Source organism: Argiope bruennichi, chromosome 6, assembly GCF_947563725.1.
Source record: "Argiope bruennichi chromosome 6, qqArgBrue1.1, whole genome shotgun sequence".
NCBI lineage: Eukaryota > Metazoa > Arthropoda > Arachnida > Araneae > Araneidae > Argiope > Argiope bruennichi.
The window spans coordinates 46,181,676-46,209,583 of NC_079156.1; the positions used below are offsets into that span (position 1 = coordinate 46,181,676).

Here is a 27,908-nt window from a genome sequence, read left to right on the forward strand (position 1 = left end):
TTTATATAATAAGCTAAATGAATCCCTTTTCTTATTCTAATTTCAAGCCTAAAAATATTTTAACATAATATGACTAGAAAAAAAATGTCCCTTTAAAGGCTTAAAAGATTTCATTCTGGAAATTTTCAATATACTGATTAAATTTGTTACATTAATATATAGCTTTCTAAAGCGAACCATAATAATTTTCCAAAGACGTTATCTATAGTGATGATGAAAGCTATTTTGACTAAATAATTGCTTTATTCTATCTGTAAAAGAATTTATTTCATTTTTGATATTTTTTTTTCTGCAAAATTTAACATTATATTGTTTTTCTTGATTAACTGAATTTCAGTATGAATCCAAATGCGTCAAGTTTTAAATACGATTAAAAATTATTTGCATCGTCAGTAAAATTTTGCCTTCATTGGGAAAGATTATAAATTAAGGCAGTTGAGAATATTAACATTATTCTTTAATGTTTTGGCTCAAAATATTTCATTGAATCTCAAATTGTTTTACAAAAAAATCTTTTTGAGGATCAATTTTCCGTTGTAATCATATTAAAAGGCGCAAATTCATAAACAGATCTCCTCCGAGCATATGATCCCAGCGCGTTGTCATGGAAACGGTCGAGTTGATGACAAGTTTCCATAGCAACGCATCGAGGTAAGGAATGAGAGGAATTTCTTAGATGCATTCAACAAGTAGATCCATTTTTTAAGGGCTTTGCAGGCGAGTATTTAATAAAAGCAATTCTTTCTTTAAAATAAACTGGTTGGTGTTTTAATTAATTAAACGAACATTTGCGTTTCAAAATGCAATGAAAATGAAAGGATCGCCTAATTAACCACGTTAAAAACATTTAACTTCAAAGCATTTAGACACGTTACGAAACAGCTATCTATTTTCTGTAAATATTTTTTCTAATGATATATTTTTTTTTTATTGAAGCACAATTTCTTTAATTAGTCTTAAATAAACTGCTACAACTTCACACGTCGAGATTTTTTTGTTATAAATATTGAAATTTATTTTCATGGATTTAATTTAACTACAATATTTAATACTGGACAATTTTTTTGCTTCAATTATAGGATAAAAATCAGAGTTTATGGAAACGGTAAAATCTATACATTTGAAGTTTCCTATTCCTGTAACTGGCTCTGCTACTTCATACTAACTATGAATATATATAAAAAAAATTATAAAGAAGTAGAATGCACATTTTATAGATTTTAATTCGACGCTTAAAACATATTAAAAATATTGTTTTAACTATAAAATTATTGTCAACATGTTTTAGGTTATGCTGATATTTAATGGTTGAATAATTTCTTCTTTTAAACAAGCCTGTAACGGTTTTTTTCCCCTGTTTATCTTATTCCTGAATTTTGTACAAATTATTTCATTAGAGAATTTATTTAGCTGAACGATATATAATACTTTTAAGATGAAAAGTTCTAAATCAACTTTTTAGTCAGATTCTAATGTTCCAGAAATTTCTAATTTTATATGTTTTCTTAATGAAAATATGCTATTTTAAAATTCTTAGAAATGACTTTTGAATTAACTGATTACATTAATTAATCTGCATTTATACAAGTGTTGACGCCTGGTGATTATTTAGAGAAAAGCTGAATAGAATATTTATATCATTTATTACATAAAATTGTAAAATAATACTATAAAACTTAATAAGTATGAAAAAAAATAATTCGAATGTTATTATATTATTAAGAGTATAATGTTTGGAGAAACATTTTTTTTTTATTATTGATTTCACTCGTGGTATATGTACTTTCTATATGCCGCTAATTTCTTCTGATCAACGTTATAGAAGATTAAGCTTAAACAACGTCATGATCACATCGCATCCATAACTATGTTTTTCATATATAATTTACTAACCATTTTAGGCAACCAACCGCTACAGCAGATATATTGTCAATATTTCAATTAAATCTATTATTCATAACTTATTTTCCATTATTTTTATGATAAATCTCTTTGAGACACCTAATTAATAGACGGGTGATAGGGAGGAACACCATTTTAATTTAATGACTTCACATCTTTAGGTTAAAGAGTAAATAAACATTCTTAATGTAATCAATCGTGTCCCACAAACTCATAGTGCCATCAAGTTTAGTTTAGTTATATTAACGTTCAGTTTTAAACAACACAAGGGCTATTTTGGGATGGACCTCGTAATTTTGAGCCAAATGCAGGTGACGAGAGCAAAACCTGAGCTGGCACCCACTCTCCAAATTTACACACCACATCATATCAGCGAGAGGACGTTTGACCCAGACGAATTTAACGTGCACCATACCCGTTTATACGACGGTTGTTCACTGGAATAGGGTCTCAAACTTGAAGCTGTCCAGTTCTGAAGCCCAGACCTTACCACCAGTCCACCGCTTCCCCATAGTGCCAATAAAATATAACTATTTGTGTAATCTTTCTTCTAATTGCATCCTGTATCGTGCATTTCTGTAACTTCACTTTTCTTATTACTCATTTAACTTTCGTGTTCACAGTTAATAAACAGAATCTTTCTTCTGCAGCTTTCGAAAATGGCAGTCAAGTAGACGATTAAATATTTAATGAATCTATTCAAACGTTTGGAATTTCACTGTAGCAAATTAAATATGTTTGAAAGTTTTATAAAAAATACACAACGATTTTTAAAAAATACCTGATTTTTTAAAATTCACTATATATCTACATTTCTGATGAAATACGATTTCATACTGATTCGACTTTATTTATTTAATGTCTATTGTTTTAGATATGTTAGTATATATAAGAAATTCAAACAATCCAGAAAATGGTCCAAATTTTGGGAAATATCTAACTCTGTTGATGAAGAAAAGACACTAAATTTAATTTTTTAAAATTTAAGAGGTTAAACAGTTTTATATTTGAATCATAGGCAGTCAAAGCTTTGGTTACTAGTTTCTTACAAAATTTGGCCCAAAACTGCACTTTCAGAGTAAAGATCACATGAGAAATTTTATTTTTCTAATTTTAAGTTAATATGTGCACAAGTAATTTCACGTCATAAAAAAAAGTGTATTTCATAACTCAAAAATATCTAAAATATGAAGATCCCTCAAATTTTTGAAGTTGATATTTTTGACTAAAACATTATTTTTATTTCTTTTTGTAAAACGTAACGTAAAATTCGTAACGTAAAACTCTTAACGTAAAAATTCGATTATCAACTAGATCTCCAAATAATTAAATCCATCCACCAATCAAAGTCTAATTTCGAGCCCATCTATATTTTCTTTCAAAACAAAGCAATATCAGAAGCGCATTCTGAGCCAGCAAATGATCCCATCCAGTTGCCATAGGGACAGCTGACTGTTGATGCGACGTTCCCATAGCAACGCCTCGATGAAAAGAGAAAGAGGAATTTTTGAGATGCATTCAACAGGTAGATCCCTCTTTTAAGCTGCCGCACATGGAATAAAATTAAACAAAAAGTCAGTCTATCTTAATCTTTCCCCTGTCAGTATTTTCACTAATTAAACCGGCAATTAAGATTCCGAAACGGTACAAACGCGAGGATTCTCCAATTAACGGATGCTAAAGCGTGTTAGTCTCTGCGTGCTTAGAAATATTATGAGACGGGCATCTAATTATTACAGAAGAAAAACTTTTGTAGAAGTGATATTTAAAGCGATGTTGTTGGAATTTTGAGGAAGCTAATTATGGTTGTTACTTTCTATAAAGCATACAAATACAATTTATTGTAATAGTCAAAAAATTCGAACTCGAGATTTGGTCTAAAATGTCTACTTTCTGACGTTCCTCAGTCTGGAAAACATATAATGGATTTATGTCTGTTTGTGAACGGGAAAATTCAGTAGCGCTTTGATCTAGATGAGTGAAATTTATCATATGGACTTGGCCATTAAATTTATAGATTTAATCAAATTGTGACTGAAATCCGTTCAAAGGAAATCTGTTCTTATTTCTGAACATAACACGATACCTAACAAACGAAGTGAACTATGTAGATAAAATGTGTGCATAGATTTATCTAAAATTAAAATTGATTTCAAAATCTTAGACAAATCCATCAACGTGATCCTTTGTAGGCATATAAAAGCGAACATTTAAAAGCTGGACAAAATTTAAAATCCTTGGAAAGTAAAATTTTGTTTACGACTTCCGCGTCTAAAATGTAGGTCTCTATCAAATTTTGATGTCTATCTGCCTTTACGAGCATGCAAGTGCGAGAACAAAATTACTTAAATATTAACTTACAATTACTTAATATACAAATTACTTAACCCATTAAACGCCAAAACTCAAAATCATTATTTGTTTTCGATGCAAACAATAAAATTTATTATCCTGACCAATTATAATAGTAATTTAATGTAAAAATAAGAAAATTAAACTTAGCTTTAAAAATATGGGGTGTTGCGTTGGCGCAACGTCAGCGGAAAAGAAGTACGAATGTTGATCGTTTTCACCGAGCACTACGTTACATTTTTTTCACGTTTTAAAATCTAGAAGTTTTTGTGAGCTTATTAAAGGGTGTAAAATATTTAAAACACTTCTTTAAAAATTTTATTTTATTAAAAACCAACAAATAAATGTAGTTCAAAAGCTTATTATGTAAGAATAAGGTGATATTAATTTCAAGTATGATATGCTTCACTACAATTGTGGTGTAAAGCAACTTCACAAACATTGCAGCAATAAACCGTTTGGCTGTAGCAATACTTGCAACGTGTTCGTTTACTGTCTGTAGACTTAACAATAAAATCTCCTTAGAATATTTGTTTTGTAAGGCTGAATTTGCTCGGACGTCCTGTAGCTGATCTTTTTTATTTATCTCTCTATCCAAAAGCATCTGTAACAGATGAAGCACAATCTCTCGTTTAAAATCCAGCAGTGACTTTTTACTTCCTTCTTCAGAAAATATTGATATTCTCCGAGCATTTGTTAGTGCAACATCGATGAAATTGGAAAATATCGGCCACCACCATCTTTTGCCACGGACACTAATTCTGTAATTGGAAATAAAATTGTCACACAAATCTACACCACCTGTTTTATGATTATATTGCTCAATGCAGTGAGGTTGGGCTACTAATATTTTCTTCTTCTGATTTTTAGAGTATCGAGAAACATTTTTTAGTGGTTCAATTTTTCCAAACGTTGACCCTATTCTCACAACAAAGTTGTCGTTCCACCGAACAACAAGTATCTTTTTGTTTTCATCATACTGAAAAAAAGAAAAAAAAAAGATTGAAAATATATGCACTAGTTTTATCTTCTATGATTTGTTTGATACGATCAATTGAAGCTTTTTCTTCATTTTTTGGTTGAGGCCTATCAATTGGTTCCTTTCTTGACCGTCGTAATTCTTCCCTTTTCCTTTTTTTTAGCAGAATTTTTGGGAGGATCTAACTTCTTTACATGAACTTCAACTTCCACTGTAGTATCTCTAGGTAAAACTTCATTATCGTTATTTAAAATATTTTCATTACCTTCGTCTTCATCACTGGCATCTGCTGTTTCTGGAGATACGACAACAATATAGGCCTCATCTGCATCTTCGTCATCGGAATTTTGTACGAAAATTTTTTCCAAAGCTTCTTTTAACGTAAGATATCTTTTTCTACGCATTTTAAACCACAGAGAATAAATTAGTTGCTACCAATAAGACGCACAATACTAGAATGAAATCTTTCAAAAAGGATAACAGTCTTCCCCCTTTCCGCTGACGTTGCGCGAACGCAACACCTGTTTTTACTTTCCCCTCCTCCCCCACAGAAACACCTGCTTTGTGGAATGTACTGTCAAAGAGTGACCATGACTAATGTATTTCACAGCCAAACCCCAATTTGTTTTTAATTTTTATTTTTTCTAAGAAAAAATGAGTTTGGAAATTTGAATAAAAAAATTGCTTAAAGTAAAACATCGATTATTATGTGTAAAATAATTTATTTAAGTCAATTTTTTCACTGATTTGTTAGTAGTGCTATTCTTTAACATAAAACTGTAATTTATTCAAAAATTTGTTTAATCGTTATTTTTTTATACTCATTTATATTGACCGTTGCGTCAACGCAACACCAGCGGTTAATGGGTTAACATGTAAATTACACAATTACATAAATATACAAAATTTAGTATGTGATCTTATGACTTCAATACAATCCAGTGCCAATTTTGATTTCAACCAGTTCAAGAAAAAGTATCCGAAATTTATATTCGATTCTTTGCTTCTTGCTACCGCATTCTAGACATTAAATCACACATAAAAAATCGCATGCTATTAAGCTTTTTGTAAAAAAGGCTCGCCAGTGACATGTGGTTAATTATACACAGATATATTTCGTAGAATATGAATGTTTGACTAGAATGCGAGAATGTTTGACTTTCGCCACTTCCGTTGAATACTTTTTTTTTATTATTGATCTGATGTTTCGTTCTATATGTGGATATTTATTTCAATGAAATTTATTAGATTTACTTATATATTGCATAACATTTTACTTTGTATTGATAAAAAAGAGTTATACTAAATTACATCCAACAAAATTGCCTTTGAAATCCAACATCTGTTAAGTGCCAATATTCGGTAGTGAATGGCACCATTTTAACAGTCGCTTTGATTGTTTCCGAAATAATCTTTAAATATCCTTATGACTCATTTACGTCAAGAAATATCGATATTCACCAGACATTTATGGCGAATGTTCGAATGTTTCCGTCATTAAGAGGAAACTGCAGTTATATATGACCATCATTCATATATATATCATATAATCATAATATGAATTAATAAAGTTATGTATTATTAAAAATATAAGATAAAAATTAAAATATTAGAAAACTTAATGTTAATGAATTATTGAACGTAAAATTAATAATACATCATAATTGAGAACAGAAAATAATATCAATTATAAATTTGCCCAAAAATTGCGCAATTTAAATTATACAGTCTTATTTATTGTAACAACTTAACCTCGTTAACTGTGTCTTTTTCGGATTTTAGATTCATTTCTCAAGATAATTTTTTTTGTATGTGTGTGTGTGTGTTTCAATTCATACAGACGATGGTTTCAATTATCAAAATTAATAAATGTTTGGCCTTGCATTGACTTATTTGATATATACCACCATTAACTGGAGACTACCTATATCCTTTAAATTTGGTCTCTTACACTAACATACTATAAAGCACCCCCCCCCCCAAAAAAAGGGGGGAAAACGTTCAAGGAATAAACATTTTCTAAAGAATTGAACCTAAATGCACTTTTCCTTCCAATTACAAAGGGTCATTTCATTAAGGTATGTAATTACATGAACACACTTTAAATTCTGCTGATGTTAATTCTAAAAAGAATCCAAATTAATTAATTTATATATAGCCTCCGTATTATATAAATTTCAATCAGTAAAATAATTCTCTTGCATTTATCATACAAAGCACATGAAGTGTCATGTTCTTATTTCCTAAGATATAAAAATGAAAATTTATTGAATTAGACCAGTTTTTGTATATCTGATTTCTGTCAGAACATTTTTCATTGTACATTTCATGGGTAATGAACATACCAGAATGCGATAGTAAAAGAGAAAGAACAAAAATGATATCGCATTTGCTATATCTTATTAATTTTTTAAAAAAATGATTAAATAATATATTAATTTAAGTGTTGACAAATATTATATAAAGATGAATATTTATGTTATCTAAATAAAGTTTTAGTCTTTTCGAATGCTTTATATAAACAAGTAATATTTAAAAAAAATTTGAATTCAATTACTACTTAGGTTAAAGAAAATTTTATTTTAGTTACTTTTTATTAAATAATTATCCAAAAAATTATTAAGTACCAAAAAATTGAACTCGCATAACTTCTTAAGAATTGAACTCGCATTCTTCATCTTCTAGTGAAAAGTACTCAAATCCTTGCATTTTACCGATTGAGCTACTGCCTGTTGATTTCAATTTTCATTACAAACTGCAAAAACTATTTAAAGTATTAAAATTAATTAAATTTAATTAATGAATTAATATTTGAAAAAACGATATTAACATCAAGTGTCATCCACTACAAGTTTAAAAAAATGTATTTGAGCTTAAGTGGATGAATAAAAAGTATTTTATTAACGATTGAAAGTTTGAACTATATATATATATATAGGGAGAGTAAGAACTAATAGTAGGAATTTAACAAGCAGAAGCATTGCAATTACATACCGCATATATTATTTGAATTTCAAATGTTCTTCATAACTGAAATACATCACAGAAAAGTTTAATATCACTCAAGCGAAGAAGTTTCTTTTTCTTGTTCGGAATTTTATTGCTTTTCTGCGATATCTCAAATGCTCAATTTCGCGATTTTCTCCCCTTTATTAAATCAAATAGTGAACAACTAAAGGCGGACAATAGTTTACGTGTGTAGCAAATTTCTTTCAAAGCTTGATGATTGAACGATGGACTACTGAATAAATAAATGCTCAAAAAAATTACTTAAGCATATTTCTTGAGGTTCCAGAGATAAATGTGTGAAAATTCGTGTGTGCATTGCTGAACGCAAGAGTGATATTTTATTTACTTTTTACTACAAAGACCTATTAAAAATAATTTTAAAGCCACCTTTATTTTTATTATCATCTTCCACAGAAGCCAGAGTACCTTCATACACTTACCGAGTTATTTATCTAGCTACAATATTACGGGAAATAAATATTTGAGAACACATAATTGTACACATGTTGTCCATGTCAAATTTCTGAAATATCAAAATTTACTCACACTTCTGCAAAAAACTGTTTCGAATGATGAAAATAAATTACACCTTTTTATTGTTTGATTCAATAGAAGTACTGATACAAAAACTACAAAATTACAATTTGCCTCCAGTATTCAAATGTATTTAGTCATTTAATAAAGCGTTCCTTTATATATTATCATTTTAAAATAAATAAAAATATGAGTTTTAGCGATAAAAATTAAGCATGTAATGACATTTTGAATTTCAACTTTTCAGAAGATTTTATCTCACCTAGAGGAAGATGTGACAAAGCATGATCTTTTCATGTGCCGACGTGGAGGCGTCACCATTTTCAATTATGCAGGCGACCACTGAATAATTTAAAATGAAATAAATCAATCAATAAATAAATATCAAGTTTGTTCAGTGTGAACGCAGAAAGTGAAACTTTCCGAGTCACCTATTAATGCATCAAAAATATTTTACTAAATGTTATTACATATGTCCGGGAAAATGAGTAAATATTTAGATTATGAGTAGTTATTTCAGCAATTGATTTATTAACTCACACATATAATAAAGTTCAATACCTATACCTATTGAGACGTTTGAGCAAATTTGCTAAGGCCAAACGTTCGTGAACCTTAGGATTTCAGGTTAGATACCCGATTTTACCAAAGGATCGTCGTGTAATCAGGCCTGGTGCATGTTAAATTCGTCTGGGCCAAATGTCCTCCCGCTGGTGTGGTGTGGTATGGAGAGTGGGGTGCCAACTCGTGTGTTGTCCTCGTCATCTGGCCGTGGATAAAAATTACGAGGTTCGTCCCAAAATGGTCCTAGTGTTGCTTTAAAACGGTACACTAATATAACTAAACTAAATATTGCTTTTGAAAAATTTAAAGTAAACCAATCCCAAATGAAAAGCCATACTTGGTAACATTTTAGAGTCGAATTAAACTCTTCATTCGAATTTTCATTTTATTGCTATTATTCCACACAAAATTTCAAACCACTCAACCGTAAATAACTTTCGAGACCTATCGATGCGCATATTTCATTCTCAGTTCCTGATTGTAATCATAGTACAATGCAAATAAATCAAAGACCGCTTTGTTCTCGAAAAGTGTCAAATGCATTTGCCTGTCTTTGTTAACAAAACTCGCTTTGAAATCCGACATCCCAAACATTTCACACGCCTGGCTTCCATAATGTACCAGATTTAGCGCTGACTGAATCGATTATTGTCACAGAAGCCACCTTTTGTACATTCCTTGTTTAGGGAGATGTTTTATTATTTTTAACACAATTTCATTGATTTTACACAAATCAATGAAATTTCTATAACTAAGATTTTCTAAAGAAGAATACTTTTAGTTCTTGGTAAACTAGAGTTCTAAAATGCGATACACTTTTAAGATCTCGAGGACATTCATTGTTTCAGATTTTTCAGATTTTAATAATCAGTTAATCTCTAATCTATTCATTATTTTTTTTTCGTACCTGCAGCGACATCTCACATCATTTTTCGGAAGTAATCGATTTCAAAAACCTATTATTTTTTAACCATAGACTATAAAATAATTAAAAAGTAGAAAATAAAGCACAAATAAAATATTTAATTTTTAGTATATAAATTAATATAAGATTGTGAGATATTTTTTTTGAAAAACTTATTACTGAAATGGATTTACACTGCAGAAATGACATATTGCAAGTGCACGTTTGTTCCTAATCAGAGATTCTACATCGGAACACTACAGCCTTCCAGTGAACTGGATATTACAAATGTAATATATGGTTATCGGCAATTTATATTTTCTTTATACTTATTTATATATTATGACTTTTTACCTTTTAGAATTAAATAATCTTTCTTCAAAATAAGAAATAATTATCTATCAATAAAATTCCAGATAAATTTATAATTCTACAAATGAAAGAAAGACATTCAAGAATTTAAATTATGAGCTTTCATTTCACAAAACATTGCATGTAATTATTCCAAAATACTATTCAAAATATACCAAATATGAAGTTCCAAACTTAGTTCAAAAGTCCGTCCAAAAGTGATCTGATGTGCTATTAAAATGGGTACTTGATCTGATCTAAATGAGCAAATAATTGACGCCAACTCTACCGTTAAATTCAGATCTAAAACGTACAAAGTTTAAATCAAATAAAACTAAAATGAAAAAACATGCGCTGAAACATTTCAGAATTCACATTTTACTGCATTAAGTAAAAAACAGTATTTCCTATTACTCAGCCTAAATAAATGTTGAAGATCAGGGCTAAGTAGATTTCATTTTCACTTCAAGTTATACTCAAAAGGCTAGTTTTTCTCAAAGTACGTTAAACACATTTGTCCGTCTTCAATAGGAAAATTACCGATGCAATCCAGCTTTAGAAGACATATGAGATGCATGGCATCTGTGTGTTTTAGATTTTCACATTCAATAGATTTCTGTCAGAAAAGATTTCTTTCAGTTATTTTTTTTTTTATCTTTAGAGACATTTTCATACTTTTTACCAACTAAATACTGAACTTGACATATCGATGTTTTTTTTCCCATCCTATGGTACTAAAGTTTTGAAATATTGTAACCTCGTTCTATTTTGAGCATATACATAATTCCAATATTTTTGGAATCCATAATATTAATTTAATTAATTAATACACTTCCATTGGAAAGTGAATTTAGGAAGTAAGTACTTTCAAGATTCTAAATGATTTATTAAAATAAATTACAAACAAAATGCTAAAAGTTTATAAAAATCCTACATCATATATAAAAGAAAAGTGAAAATTATAAAAAAAATATTTAAAAATTCAAACTTTCTAAAAATGAATATGTAAAAAATTCAATATGTTCATTATAATAATTCAATACAATAATAATTCTTTAACTTTTTTTTTGAATTTTTAAGTTGATATTCGCGTATGTGCAAGACATTAAAAATTGAAAATTTAGAAGGATTCTAAATTTACAATAACAAATACAACTTTATTAATTATATTTCTGAGAGGACATTATTTTTCTCATTGAATTTATTATCAATAAAATAAACATTTTAGTTGAGTCATAGTTATTCAACAACATATCATTTTCCAATTCATTTTAGTTTAAGTTCCAATATCAATTCCCATTACAATCAGTGACTACTATAAACGCGTTGAATGCTATTTTGCTTCCCATCACCATTTAAATCTTTATTCATTGGTGTTCACCAACAGATTCCTTTGAAAATTTCATTTCATCAAGACTGTTGACGCCTTCCTTTTCACCCTATTCAAATAGTTAGGCTCGGTAAGCATCAAAGAGAAAGGCGAATGGGTCGATTTAGTTTCCAATCCTGAAGTCACCCCCAAATTGTATAGCTAACCGTCGTGAAATTCAGTAATATGGATTCTGGGAGAAGGTAACTTAGTTCTACCGGAATAATTAAGCTGTATTCTATTTCACTTGACTAATGGTCACAATTCCTCTCCATTGTTACCACTTTCTATGACGAGGGAGTTCTCAATCAAGTGTCGCTATTTCTCCTGACGAGCTCCAGAAGCGTGCGTGTCAGATATTCAGAAACACATTAGAGCTTGCAGAGAGCTCTAAGTTCACGTTCTGAGTGGTATTATAAATTATTTAAATGCTTCAAAAACAAAAAGGATGTAATGTCCATTTAGCTTAAAAAATTTCTCTGAATTAAATCTATCTCAGCTTCCAAGTCTCGGAATCAAATGGATTATTGTGAATCAATGGCTTCGTGATTAGGAAGGAATCTGCATTTCTTTATAAGTATTTATAACAAAGAAGTAAGTATTTAACAAAAATTAAGATGGCATTAAATAAGTATCTCCAACGAGATTTGAAGATTCTAATGCTTGACTGCAAACTTTTTCGATGATTCGCTAGCATATATTTAATATTTTTACAAGTTTATTTTCAACTATATTTATGCATTTGGTTTTCTTTCCTTCTCATATTAATTTCAAAGAACTATGTATAAATATATATTGCTACATGTTATGTGTTACATGTTAATAAAATTCATTCTAAAATCTCGCACCGATAATATGCCTCATTTTAATTAAGCCTTCATTTTTAAATTTTTTTGTTAAACTTTTATACAAAGCTTATCATGCAATAGTAATGCATAAAATAGTATTATAGTTAAAAATAGAATGTGGACTTATACGTGAAGAATTTTTTATTCGAATAACCTTGAATAACGCTAAATTAACGATTTAAAATGTACATATATATAAAATAATTTTTAGCAATAAAAATTATGAAATCTTACGTTTCAGATTATTATTATATAGAACTATGAGAGTAGCAAACAATTAAAAAAAGCCTTAAATGGAATGAAGGTCGTGTGCATTCATTAAAAGTTACAAAAAGTATTCCCCGTTTCCCAATACTGATAAGACATTTACAGCCAGCTGTTACTTACTAAACTCCTCGAGATAGCCAGATGGTGGATCTTTCACCTGGGTGGTATCGCATCTGTTCATTAGCGACTACAGTGAAAGACCTCATGTGGAATTAGTCGTCCAAGAGGTATTGATAGTACCTTCAAAGAGAAAGGGGTGTCCAAACATCTGGATGCTAGATGTTTCTCTTTGTGAAAGGACCTTCCCACGACCCACTGGCGCAGCCGAGAGAGCATATTGGTGAACCCCGATTGGCCGAAAGAGAGCTCAAATGACCAATGTAAATTAAGAGGCGGAGATGGTCGCCGAAATAAACTGAGGGTATTTTTTTTTAAGGAAGAGAAGAAAAGAATTGCAGGCGAACTGTTGGACTACGCCCAAGAGTTCGGAGTCCGAGAACCAACTGAGTTTCAAGAAAGCCTTCGACTTCGTCTGTTCTATCTTCTACTACAGGTGTAAATAACTATTTATTTAACCAGGATTAGAACAAGTTGTTCTTTTGTATATATAGGGCTGTAAAATAAAGAATTGTCTGGAAATTCTGCTTCGTTATTTGATCAGTCTAGATCAAGACATTACAGTATATAAGCTCTTCAGGAAAAACTTTATCTCTTTTGTTTCTCGGTGTAAGCGAATGAATAAAATTTGAACTTTATCAGGTTGAAGCTTTAAAGCTTTTAACCGTATAAGTTAAGAGAAAAGAACAATTAAGTTTTAGATTTTGCAGTTTGTCAGAAGTATGTTTATTATTACTATTAGTATGAAATAGAATTCTTCAGAAGATCTAGAGAGTCTTATCTAATGGGAGCGTGTGTTAATACTTAGAATTAAGAAATTAATTTTTGAACAGCTATTACCAGAAAAGTGTTTTATTTAGATAAATAATATAATAGTTTAGTAAAATACCATTATTGATGAAAAATTGAAACATTTCTTAAAGGCAGAAGAATATGGAACATCATTTTAAGTTTTGAAATCGAAATTTGAGAAATAACTAATTTTATTTTGAAAGTATTTATACTCTACCAACGAGTCCATTATTAGTCACCACTATATCTGATTTCAGAGATTTATTTGAATTTCCAAAAACACTCCTTTAAGGACATTCCTAGATGTATACGTAAAAGAGAAAATACTCGACTTTTAACACAAAAAATAATACTTTTTTTAAAAAAATTGTTAATTTTGAATACAATCTTGCGATAATATTAGTAATCTATAACTGAAGCAAAAGGAGTAATTTGTTCAAATTGTACCAAGGAACAATTTTATAAGGTCATCGTGTTTTTATTAAGCAATATATCTGGAAAAAAGTAATGAGAGAGAGAGAGAGAGAGAGAGAGAGAGAGAGAGAGTTGCCCACACGATTGCGCTGTGATAAGATGAAGTCTTAAAAAGTTATTGTAAGCAAACAGCCCAAAATAATTTTTATATATAACATGAATATTTGTATGCTCTTTTCGTACAAATTATGTTTTATAAAAAATCTTATAATTTTTACTTTCTCTTATATGATTTAAAAAAATAATCGTTATCGTAATCGTCAAAAAAAGTCGAATTCAAGAGTTTGAAAAACCTCTACGATTCAAAAATTTCAAAGCCCAAAAATCACATATTTGAAATTCTAACTTAAAATCTGTGTGTGAACAGATAACAAACTGAATATTTAGAGCTAGACAGATGGAATTCCGTTTTTGGTCTTATCCCAAATTTATATTTCTTATCGAAATTTGGACTTAATTTACACTAGGTCTGTCTGTCTCTCTGGGAAGCGATCTCGCAAAACATGATTTTTATACTATTTAAACTTCAAAAAATTGCATATCTTAATAATATTAATTTTATTTCTGTATTTTTTCTAATTTTAATATTTTTTAGAACTTCATTTTATTACAAAATATGTAATTTTTCTTTAATTGTTATTAAGAAATTCAAATTAATTTCCTGATTCCAACAAACTTCTAGATTGCTTGTGTTTAGTTTAGTTAAGATAAAAATTGCTTTCTTTAGAGATTAACTTTGATTAACTAGAATTTTCACATATATTACGGTAATTGTGAATAATTTGGTGATTAAATATGATTATGATTATTAAGTATGATTACCAATGATTATTCATAATCATCACAAATCTTTAAGAATGATTACCAATGGTCATGAATAATCCTCACAAATCTTTAAGAATGATTACCAATGATTATGAATAATCCTCACAAATCTTTAATAATGATTACCAATTATCAATTAATGATTACCAAAAAAACTGAAGCCTTACTCATTTGGCGTTGGGGAAATGAAAAGATTTTTTTGGTGGGAAAGTTGGTTTTGAATTACTAATTAAAATTCTAATTAAAAATACAAAAAAGGTACCCCAGGTGCACATTTTCGACCTTTAAGGTATACATGTACCAAATTTGGTTGCTGTAGGTCAAACGGTCTTGCCTGTAGAGCGCCAACAGACACACACACACACACACACACACACACTAAGCTTTATATAAGTATAGATTTACAAGCCAATAAATCTTGTATTCTGAGTGAATAATCTGACAGCCAAATACAGCGAATGTTATTTAAAGAAAAATTCTGTTATAAAGCATACATGAAAAATTCGTAAATTTGTACTATTGTACTTCCCATAAAGAAAAGAATAATGAAATTGTACTAAAATCCAGATATTCCAATTTGATGCAAACTAATGTACAATATTGCTATAGTACAGGGTGGTCAAAAAAAAAAAAAAACTTCCCCTATATATGAAACCCTAGCGGCCTATCCGCTCAACCAATCGAATCAAAATTTCAGACATGGTTGTTTGAAGGTATGCGCTGGAGATTGTGATGATTCTAAACAACACAGGGTTCACAGTTACGGTTACAGTGAGGGAATTTTGAAATTTTCAAATGGCAACACCCACTTTTTCATTGCGCAAATTGATCAGCGTATTGAAAAACCACAAATGGCGTTGAAACGATTAGCGTGTGACGAAAATTGCCGCCGTAAAGCATATGCAAAGAAGATTATAAAGGACTAATGAGAGCACAGAGAGGAAAGAGAAAAAAAGTTTTTATTGGAATGGAAAGTTATAATTACAGGTTTTCAACGTTTTCATCTTCGCAGGCGACAACGCAATGCATTCGGGAGATTGTGGACAACAATGCCGAACGTAACATGAAAGGAGGAATCTGCATAACTTCACGTGTTATCGCATCTTGTAATTCTGACATAGTTGCGGATTCCGTTATTCCTGAATTGCAGCAACGAAATGTCATTAGGTACATTGTATGGATGCAAGATGGGGATCCTCCACACGTCGCCCAATGTGTTCGACCAGTGTTGCAACAACACTTTGCTGATAGAGTCATCTCTAGTAACTTTGCAGTTTCGTAGCCATCGTGATCCCCCGACTCACTCCTATGGATTTCTGGTTCTGGGGTTATCTGAAATCTAAGGTGTACACTCCTGGTCCATGAGAGGCATCAGAATTGCAAGATGCCATGACACGAAGTTATGCAGATTCCTCCTTTCATATTACGTTCGGCATTGTTGTCCACAATCTCCCGAATGCAATGCGTTGTCGCCTGCGAAGATGAAAACGTTGATAACCTGTAATTATAACTTTCCATTCCAATAAAAACTTTTTTTCTCTTTCCTCTCTGTGCTCTCATTAGTCCTTTATAATGCTCTTCTTTGCATATGCTTTACGGCGGCAATTTTCGTCACACGCTAATCGTGTGACGAAAAAAATGTGTTATCAGTAATTTCAGTATTATATTCACAAAGGTCAAAGTATGAATTCCTTTTTTTTATTAATTCCCTCTTTCCATACAATACATTTCTTTTTGCTTCTTTCACCATTTGTCTATACAAGTTCTCAGACGTTTATTTTCTATTCATCGGTACCCTCTTTACTTGAAAGCTATTTTTTTTTTGTAGCCTCTAGAATTGTAAACGATATTGCTTTACTGTTTCCAGAAAAATAAAGCGAGCTGTACAAAATATATTGTTAAGCACTGAGACTTCTCTTTCATGGGAAGATCTATTCCTTAGAGGTTTTTGGAATGTGGTAAATTGTTTGTACTTTCGAAGAAGTCCTTTAAACACTGAACGTGGCATGTTTTCTTTAAAAAAATGGTTTTAAATGTCGCAGAAGGAAATAATTTTCGTTTCAGGGTAAGTCAATCGATTTTTTTTTTTATTGGTGTAAGTATGAGTGCCAAAGAATGATATATCTAAAAGATATTTCTAAATAACGAAACATGCTCAGTATTTTATGTAGCACTTCATTATATAATTTCATATCGGTATTTAATATTATTTTTACTTTACTTTTGAACACATATTAATTAATCTTTTTATACTAGCAGAGCGTACAAAATTTCAATGATTCATAGGAATCTAATATTGTTAGCTAGAAAAAAAATTGAAAGAAAATGGAGGATGAAGATGAAATATACATTTTTTTAAAAGTTCACACTAATATGAAGAGGGAAATAATGTCCAACATTGCTATTAGTGATGCGAGTAAATTATTTGCATTTTTTTTTTAATATAACGCGCATGAAAATATGTCAGAATAAGAAATATTTTCACATAATTTAGTTTTTACACAATTAGATGCAGATTATTCAATATTTTAATAATAATATCACTATATCTTTTAACCAGCTATTATTGTGTTCTCCGTTTTACAAAACCTCAAAACATTTCAACTGGCTGACGATTCTTCTCGTTGCCATTAAGTAGTAATCTTATCAACTTCCACGAGCGGCTGAAGATTTTCAGTTACTTCTGGGAATTAGTACACCTAAGACGGTAGTGGATGCTTCCCCAAAAGTATTGCAATACAATAATTATCTATAATGCATTAAGAGCATTTTCTGAAATCATTTAAGCCTTAGTAATATACTCCTTTTCATAATGCAAAGCGGACTTCATTCCAAGGACATTGTGGTGAACAGCATATAAGCCATTCAACAACTACGCTTCACGAGCAATTGCTTTTGTATCGTGGTCATGTTACTGGACTGGGAACCACAAGGTTCCAGGTTCTATCCTCACTCGTATCAATTCACTACAGCATTAAATCTTCGGATAATGTGTATTACTGGTGATAATTGTATTTTATATATGATTACTTATCTTATGTATTTCCTTTTATCCATTTAAATCTTTATAGTTCTAATGACTCTATGCATTACTTACTCTATGATTCTCTTAATTAATGACTACGCTTCTTATAAAGAGGCAATTGAGACTGCGCATAAGTTTCAAGAATTGGTATAAATTTAATGACAGTCGGTTTGAAATTGTTCTTCCAATAATGTTTTAAGTATACGGAAAAATAATTGGTATACTAATATCAATTTGGTGATTTGTATTTATATTAGTTCAGAAAATGAAATAGTTTTACAGCAATAATATATTATTCATAATGTTCTGCATGCATCTGAAAAGAACTTATTAATTTATATATTTAAATAGAAGATTATTTAAATAAAAGAATCTGAAGAAATTTATCGAATTCATTCATGGAATTCTGGAACTTAAATGTATCCAAATCAGTCTATTTGGACTTTTATGCATAAAAGAGTAATTTTAACGAGATATATGGAAATTTCCTCCAAAGACAGGAAGTAGAATTATAAAAAATGTCTGCCACACATTATAAATTAGAAAATGCTTCATAAGAAAACAGGATAAAATATTTTGCATACTATAACAATAAAGCCATCTGACCCAATTGCAGTCTTTGAGGTTTAGTGTAAAAATAATATCTAAATTTTTCCTAATAAATCGATAAACCTTTTTTTTTTTTTTTTTTTTTTACACCTGAAGTCATTTAAAAATTACAGAAAGATCGCATCTCTAGAACCTTCGCGAAATTTGCATACAAAGAGGAAATTAGCAATGAATCGTTTCTAATACAGTTTTCGTTACAAAATGACGCAGCCTAAGAAATATCGAGATCCAGTTTGCGGTAACAATGAACTAGGGATCAAAAGATTTATTGCTATCAAAGTGAGCTATTCATATGGTAAAGTACTTAAAATAACAAATGATGGAATTCAGCTTTAATGTCATCCCTTAACATTTATTTTTGGGATTAAATTGTTAGGATTTATAAATAACAGGGATTTTGGAATTATAGAAGACATTCTTTGGAAATTTTGAAACCTTTTATATGAGGACATTGATATAGGTTCGGTCATTTATATTCTGTACAATTTGTTAAATGTGGATTCCTTTTATTAATCGTGATATAAGGCGGGATTTTACTTCCCTTAGAAGTAGTAAAGAAAAGTTTCAAATATACTACGTTTCAAGTTTTGAGTAAAATTTATAATATCATAGTTAAGTGAACCTAATGAAAAGAAGCAATTTAGATTTGGTTTCATAATAATTTGCTTAATGTAATATTTTGAACTCCTAAAATAAATAATGCTCTGAAATTCTATAAAGGAAAATATTTATTTTTCGCAATCATATTATGCATATCGAATTCCCTTTTGTAACTCATTCATGACTTCACAAACTTTCAGAACTAAAAGCAGCTATTTTTAACTGGTTAATGTGCTCCAAAATTCACATTGTTTTATTAGTATTATTATTTTTTTTACTATGTAATTCTTGTTATTTATACTGTTGAATACTAATGCATGAGTGGTGAATGCTAATGCATGCGTAGTTAAATGCGTACTGTGACGGTTTTGGTATGAGTGAGGATAGAACCTGGGACCTTGTGGTTCGCAGCCCAGTAACATAACCACAATACAAAAGCAATTGCTCGGGTAGCTGGCTTATAAGCTTTTCACCACAGACTCTCCCTCCAGTGAGTCGGAGGTGAGACGAACGATATGGCTGTTGAGTGGTGATGTATTAGCTGTTGACTCTAATGCGCCTGTATCCATTTGAGTAACGCCAAGCGTTATGGCGAGCGTGTGTGGGTGAGTGGTTGCTGTTTCTGCGTCAAGTCTGTCTGACAACTGGTTTGCTGTGGGTAGATGACCCCACAACAGCTGTACGAAGGTTGGAGGTTCATCGTCCGAGGTCACCAATGTGGCGAATTTGCAATGAGAGATGTTAGAACCTGGGACCTTGTGGTTTGCAGCCCAGTAACATGACCACGATACAAAAGTAATTGCTCTGGTAACATAACTGTTAACTGGCTTATAAGCGTTTCACCACAATACCCTCTATTGAAAAAAAATCTTCTGAAGAAAAATATACAAAATTAATAACCTATGCAATCCCAAAAAACTTGAAATTAAATCTGAGATTTCGATCGAATACAAAATTATGATTAATACAGATATATTTATGTGGAGGGAAGGCGCCAAAAGGACATCAATTGCATTGTGACATGCAGACGTTGCTTTAAAAGCGGAACGCTTTCACTTGTTTGCGGTATTTGTATTTATTGTCCAGAATATGTCATAAATTTAAATGGTTGTTTGTATCACCTTGCTCGTATTTTCGCAAAAATTATTTTTCCTTTATAAAAAAAAATATGTTTTAATGTTATTAACATGACTTTGAGACTGTAAATATTTTCTGCATATTTCCGTGCCTGATTAGAGTTTTTCATCTGCACTAAATCGTTTTTCTTGTCTAGTTCATCAGATCTCCAGTGCCAAAAATAATGCTGTGGATACAGACATCAATCAACAAGACTGAAATTTTACTAGTTCTCTGAGGTCTATTACTCTCAAATAACGAAGACAAAAATGCGCACAGATGAAATCGAGTTTATGAAAAGCAGATAAAAAAGGATTTATTTACAGAAAAGTACTGGATTTTAACCCTTATCGTGGCAAGATTGCTTTTTTGAAGAAAAGCAAAAAAAATGTATATAGGTATGTATATATAAAAATGTGTAAGAACAAACATTTAGGCATGTGTATTTTATAACAAACATATTTAGGGGCACAAACATAAAAATAGTGGTAGTATATTTTTATAAAGTTGTATGTATGGTATACTATACAAAATGAATATAAGGGTTAATAATTATATTTAGGAATATCGAAGCTAATGATGCTGTTGCATCAACTCGGATAGATTTAAAACGCATATTCAGCTCATTCTTCTGTTATGGCCATTTTAAAATCATCCCACACAACTAGATAATCTTCTGAATCATCCATTTTGGACCACAAAATTTTTGAAAACAAGAAAGGTAAATCAGTTTCTATCGTATAACGAGGTGAAATTTATTACGGAGGAAGAAAGAAAGGAAAACGGAAACAATATCTTGGCCAAACACCAAAAAAAGCATCATCCTTTTTTTTTGTATCGGGGAAGAAATGAAATAATTCATCAATTCATATTTTATCACTTTACACATTAAATCTCGGAAATTCATCACAAGATATGGGTACGGAACATCAGAAAAATGGAATAGCAGTTTCCACGGCTTGCATTAGCCAGCAATTGTTTTTCTTTTATTAATTTTTCTATGCTTCTAAGTCATCATTTTAATCTACATATAAACATTAAAATTAAAATTTTTGAATGATTCTTAAGGTCCGAAATAAAGCTTCATAATTATAAATATTAAACTGAACACTATTTTTCGCATTGAATTTATCTTTCATTTTATTATCAATGAATTAAAAATTCAAACTGAATCTCCATCATTCAGCCTTAGGTAACTTTCAAACGCATTTATGCTTAAGTTCTAATATTGATCCCAATTATAATCAGTGAGATGAATGCTATTTTGTTTCCCATCATCACTTAAATCTTTATTTATAAGTGTTTATTAACGAGTGCATATGAAATTCCTACCTTATTAAAGTTGCAAATACTTTCATTGTCACCTTTTTCAGGTAATTACACGCGGTGAGCACTGAAGAGAAAGGCAAACGTGTGGAATTACGTTTCAATCCTGAAGGTACCCTCAAAATGTTCATCTGGCAATCAAACTTCGATAGCATGGGTCCAGGAATTCGTTCTACCAGAATAAATTTGTATTCTGTGTCACTTGACTAATTGTCGGAAATCCCTTTCCCTGTTCCACTTTTTGTGACGCGGGAGTTCTCAATCAAGTGTCGGTATTTCATCTGACGGGCTCCAGAGGTGCCCTTGTCAGGTATTCAGATATGCATTAGGACTTGCTGATTCAATTGGTAATATCGAGATTTTTTTTTAATTATTAAAAAGGTATTTCATGGAAAAGAATTTCTAAAAGACATCAAAAATTTAGAAAAAGTTGCTGATGGTATTACTAAGTGTTACAGATTATTTAAAGGCTCTCAAGCGTCAAAGAAGTTTTGGAAATTTCATATTTAATTAGGCTAGAAAAAAAATTCCGATGATTCAAGCTATCTAAGCTTCTGGATCTCAGAATAAAATATGTTTCTCTAAATCATTGGCTTTGGAATTTGGGAGGGTGAATAAAACCTACACTTCTTTCAATGTATTTAGAACCGAGTCCTGTAGTTCAGAATTAAATAATTGTCACTATAGTTCAGAACTTTTAACACTTCATTGCAATTTTTTTAAATATTTGAGAGCATATACTGCATATTTGCTAAATATATGCTCAAATATATTTATGCATTATTTTTTTAACTCTCGTATTAATTTTATAAAACTTATTCCTTTTAGAGCATATTATAATACTATATTAAAATTTAATGTAAATCTTTCAAATTATTCATTTTAATAATACTTTTTTATTTCAGCATTCTTTTTCTAAGGTTTTAGTAATAACTTTATGAAAAGCTTAAATTCTTTTGCAAGAGTATTGCAGAAAAAGCACTATATTTAAAAAAATTCTTATAAACTGAATAAATTTTTTCAGAACGGCGTCTCGAAGAATGTTAAATACACGAGTTAATTTTTTGAAATGCATTCTTATAGAAATATAAAATTAGGAACACTTTATTATTTTATTAATATTAGAAGAAAGAATTAGTAGCTTCATTTTTATACATTATTAGTTCAAATCTTTAAAAAATAATCGTAGGAAATGCATATGCTTTATTAAATAGATGAATTTAGATTAATATTTTGAATATTTAATAAAATATTTTTTTTAAAAATACAGTTTCATTTCATAAATACGAATATTTTCTTTAAATGAAAATTAAGTTTGATGGTGTTTGATCAATTAACTTTAAAAATTGTGTTCATAAAATGAAAAAAAAAAAAATGTTCAATCGTTTCTTAGATACCAACATAAAAAATGCGTGATATTTTAAAAGTATCTAATATAAATTTCAATTTTCTCATATCACATTGCACTCATATTTTTAATTTGACTTCATCATATATGAAAATATAATGGAAAATATTTCTAAAAAAGTTGTCATAAAATAAAAATTTATAAGTTGCACCACTTTTATCGTGTTTGTATTAATTAAATTTGATTTCAACAAAAAATAAATTTCCATTAATAAATGATTTTAACTATCCCATTTTTTTTAACATTTTAAATAATTTTTATTTAAAAATTCGGAAGATGATAGACAGAGTAAGTTAAAATTTTCATTCTTTAAAATGAGTTAATTTCATAAACATTCGCCAAAGAATATTTAAAAAAGACATTTTCTTCAGAATATATTTTTACTGTGCTTTAGATAAAGGACAGTAGAAAGATAAACGAATGAATAAAACTTAAAACTTGCCATCTTGATGGATTTTTAAAACCTCTATCAGAATAAATTAAGTGGACAAATTTTAAATTGGATATAATTTGAAAAATGGAACAAATACTTTCTATTTCTTTCAAAATTGTCGTTAATTCAAAATCAGGCACCTAAATAATCGTTTATTGCTCAGGATGAAAATCAATTGATTTTGTTTTTGTAAAATTTTAAAACCTAATGCGGTAAAGTTAGATTTAATTATAAGATATAGGAAGTTAAATAATTATGAAAATTCGTAGGACACAAAAAATAAGTTGCATCACTTTCTAATTAAAATAACCATTTTAAATAAAAACATTCAGTTTCTTTATCATAAGAATTTTAATAGGGATTGGAAAATTAAGTATTGCAATTTAGTTTACTGTCATCATCTTTGTTGGTTTTTAATTATCGTCTTTAAATTAGTTACAATTTTCATTAAAATAATTTGGACTAAATTTTTTTAAAAAAAATTAACAACAGAGTAGTTGACATACTTGTCATTTTCGGGCTGAAACTGTTTTTAATTAATGAAAATTCAAAACGTCACTAAATATTTAGACCTTTCTAAAATTTGATAACACAAATATGTAGGGAAATGTTTAGATTAACACACACACACACACACACACACACACACACACACACACACACACACACACACACACACACACACACACACACACACACACACACACACACACACACACACACACACACACTATAAAAATTCATCACTAGATTAACTTCCAAAAAAATATTCTTACAGGAAAGAACAAACGTATGCTATTATTTATGGCACTTGTCATCCCGCTGACGGGTTTGTGCAGTAGCTTTTGAGGCTAAACGCTCCTAAGCACCCGAGGGCAGAAGTCTGACTTATAGCTCATATGAAGATGACTGACACATTCGCTTGAAGAACCTCTCTTTACAGGGAGGCTCTTTCACACACCTCACAGAATACAGAGTAAAGAACAACCATGTCCGAACCAGGACTCGAAGTCGGGACCCCCAGATCACGGGGAAGTCGCGTTACCCCTAGGCTAGGACGCCGGTAAAGTAAACATATTCCTAAACTAGCCGCCTTTGGCGACCAGCCGGTTCGCCAATCTTAATGTTCGTTAAAATTTTAATAATTAAATATTTTATGCAATTCCAACTTTAATAGATTCTTCAGCAAAATATTTTAAAACTTCAAATTTTGATAGTCATATAATTCACTCATAATATTATAAAGGCCTTCAGTCATAACGTGATATGTATCTCTCTAATTTTCTGTTACCCCTCGTAGAATTTATGCTTTAAATTAAATTGCAAAGGATTAATCTGCAATTAATATAATAATATTTTTTACTGAAACAAAGCATTTTTTTAATAATATGATTACTGATAATAGAGTCACTGAGCGTTTAAACTTTATGGGCACTAAAGAATATCTTTCTTAATTTATGTAATATCTCAAGAATTTGTCAACAAAATTTTCTCAGACTCATAATGAACGGATCGATTAATGAACAATGTTTAATTTTAAATGCATCAAACACTAAGAAAATAAATTGAATCGTTTAAAATAATCGGTCGAAAACAGGTTTAAAAAAACTACTTAAAAAAACGATGTACTTAAAACTATAAGCATATATCAAAAAATATATAACTAGCATAAATACAATTTACTTACAAAAGCATGCAACTCACCTAAAAATAATTTAAATCATCCGTTGAAAGTGGTTGTCATGACAACAATCAGAACAATGCGCATGCGTGAATTTTCTTCGCCAGTTGGGGTAACGCTATGCAGATTATACATTTTTAATTTCCTTTATTCTGTGTTATTTTAATTCAAAAGTACTTCAGAATGAATCTGAAACATGGATTAATTAACAATGTTTCATTTTAAATGCATAAAACATTAAGAAAATAAACAGAATCGTTTAAAATAATCCGCTGAAAAATATTAACCCTAGCCTCATTACTGTTGGGAGAAAAAAGAAATTGAATCCTTACTCATTTGGCGGTGGGGAAAATGGAAAATTTTTTTTTGCGGAAAAGTTGGCGGTGGGGAAAATGGAAGATTTTTTTGGCGGGAAAGTTAGTTTTTAATTAATAATTAAAATTTCAAAAAAAGGGACCCCAGGTGCATATTCCCGTCCTCTAAGGTATACATGTACCAAATTTGATAGCTGTATGTCAAATGACCTGGCCTGTAGAGCGCCAACGCACACACACATTGAGCTTTATTATAAGTATAGATATAGAGATTTTTCAAGGTCATATTAATGAATATTTTTAAGTAATTGTTAAAGTTATTTAATCTATTTATTTTACAAGAGAAGCATTGTAATTTTTTAATTAAATTGCTCATCTGCGATCATTAATTTTATAGCATAGGAACGACATATTTGAATTACAGAATTTTATAGAACGTCTTGAGCTAATTATCGGAGCAGATTTCTAACAATTACTACAATATTAATGTTGCAGTTCGCGTATTCACATTTGATCAAGGTTTTATACTTATACGAATTGAAAAAGTTGTATTTATGATTACAGAAACAAGAATACTGCATAAATTAATGTCAATTCAAAATGCAGTATGTTCATACATTCTGAAAAAGTATTTTAAGGTTTCTGAAATTGTTACTAACAATATTTAATTTTTCTAATTACTTTCTTTTTAAATCCTTTCTGACAATTTAAAATTATTAAGTATTAAATATTTCTAATCATTATAAAATTATGGAAGCTTTAATATTTTATCTTTCCATGCAATATAAAATTCTGAGAACATTAATATTAAACTAATTTAAACACTATAAAATTCTGGAAGTTTTAACATTTAATCCTTTCAAGCAATATAAAACTATGATAGATTTAATATTTAATTACTTCAAATATACAATTATAAAAACGAATTATGAAATTAAATTTAAAAACTTCTGATATTTTAAAGAATTTGAGGCTACCAATAGCTTTATGTATATTTTATAAACATGTTGCTTTTTAAAAAACAAAATTAAATTAGATTATCTCTATTTAATAACAATTATGAAATTTTAAAATCGAATTTCAACTTCGCAAATGTGCGCAACCATTAATTAAAATTAAATATTTATCTGCAGCAGATTAATCTAGATTGCAAAAATATATTGCAGTAATATTCATATTTTTCTGCAAGGGTCATTAAATTCAGTTTGGGTTTTGACACTCAAGCAAATTTCTCTCATATACAGGTTGAGCAAAGAAAATTTTGAAATTCAATATATCATACAATTGAGTTTCTTGAAAATAGAATAGAAACACATTTTTAATCCTTTTGTTGTTTGTAAGCATATGGAACATATATGGATCCATAAGCATATGGATCTATATTGACAACAAATGAATATATTTTCTTGAGCTTTATTTCGTGTTCTCGCTGAATCGTAATTTACGATTCAGGTAAATATAGATACTTGTTAAACATAAATAGATGTATCATATATATCCCTTTATAGAAATGTTAATCCTTTTATTAACACACATCTAAGCAGGAAAAATAATCGTTGTGTAGTTAATATCTGATTTGTCTATTTGAGTGGCGTCTTTAAAACACATTAACGAATGTATGTCTTTGTCATTTTTTAAAAGAACAACTCATGGAAAGACTTCGTGATGACATCGTTGTATATAGGGATGATATCTTCAATAAAAGCAATTCGGATACACAAAAAACATTTGATTTCATATTTCTATTGATAGAGCCCGGAGAGGATAGAGCCCGGAGGCAAAAAGATTGGAATTTAAGCTTTAGCGGCAGCGAATTTGATTTGGCTTTCAACTTAATGCAAGACAAAGCGGAAAAGAACGATCGACATTCAATAAACGCGTTGTTTCTATGAGTGCGATGTCTCAACGAAGTCATTTAACCGAATCAGAAGCTTGGAGAGTTGTTGGCAGCTTAGAGGGGGAGCCAAACACAAGCCGAAGTAGCAGAAGCCATTGGAGTTTCACAAAGTGTGATTTCCAGGATCTGCACAGCTTTTTGGAGACTGGAAATGCAGGCCAAGAGCAAGGGCGTAGACATGCAACAACGCCCAACGAAGACCGTTATTGAAC

General features: G+C 29.9%; 1 long non-coding RNA gene across 1 annotated transcript in view; it reads right to left on the reverse strand.

Annotated features, from left to right (window-relative positions):
- LOC129971147 (uncharacterized) overlaps nt 1-27,908 on the reverse strand; it is an 84,637-nt gene that overhangs the window by 13,808 nt on the left and 42,921 nt on the right. Inside the window, exon 2 of the long non-coding RNA XR_008784767.1 lies at nt 9,039-9,118. This is a non-coding gene — a long non-coding RNA (uncharacterized LOC129971147). The remainder of the gene's footprint in view (nt 1-9,038; nt 9,119-27,908) is intronic.